Source organism: Ctenocephalides felis, unplaced genomic scaffold, assembly GCF_003426905.1.
Source record: "Ctenocephalides felis isolate EL2017-DRISC unplaced genomic scaffold, ASM342690v1 CF-g0.4_SCAFFOLD_01170, whole genome shotgun sequence".
NCBI classification, from domain to species: Eukaryota; Metazoa; Arthropoda; class Insecta; order Siphonaptera; family Pulicidae; genus Ctenocephalides; species Ctenocephalides felis.
In genome coordinates, this window is record NW_020537324.1 from 43,416,139 (window position 1) to 43,416,749 (window position 611).

The window sequence follows — 611 nt, forward strand, 5'->3', positions numbered from 1 at the left end:
TTCACCTTGAGTGCTGTATCTGATTTTAAGAGCGTAGAAAGTTCATCATCATCGTCTTGCAATTTAGCAATAACGGAGTAATCCGTGGGCGATGTTTTGGCTTCTGGTCTTGAGAAGGCGTCAACTACTATGTTTTGTTGTCCACTAACAAAGCAAACATCTGTTATGAACTGCGACAAGAAATTTAATTGATTTATTTGTATTGGGGGCAGCTTGTCTTTTTGTTGGAAAAAGGCATGAATTAAAGGTTTGTGGTCAGTAAACCAAATGAAATGCCTGCCTTCCAGTAAGCTTCGAAAATGTTGCATTGCTTCATAACCAACCAAAAGTTCTCGATAATATGCTGGCCAGAGTTGTTGTTTCTAAGATAGTTTAAAAAAATTCTAAAAGTTGCCAAGTGTCATTGATGTACTGCTTTAATACTGCACCGATAGAATGGTTGGATGCATTGCTAAATGTATTGACGTACTGCTATAATACTGCACCGATAGACCATGTGCTAATAATATTGCCAGTTCTTTCTTACAAGTCTTGAAGGTATCTTGAAGCTGTGGGTACTAAGAAATTCGCCGTGATCTAGATTTGGTAGATCTTGAGAGCAGCTTGTGTAG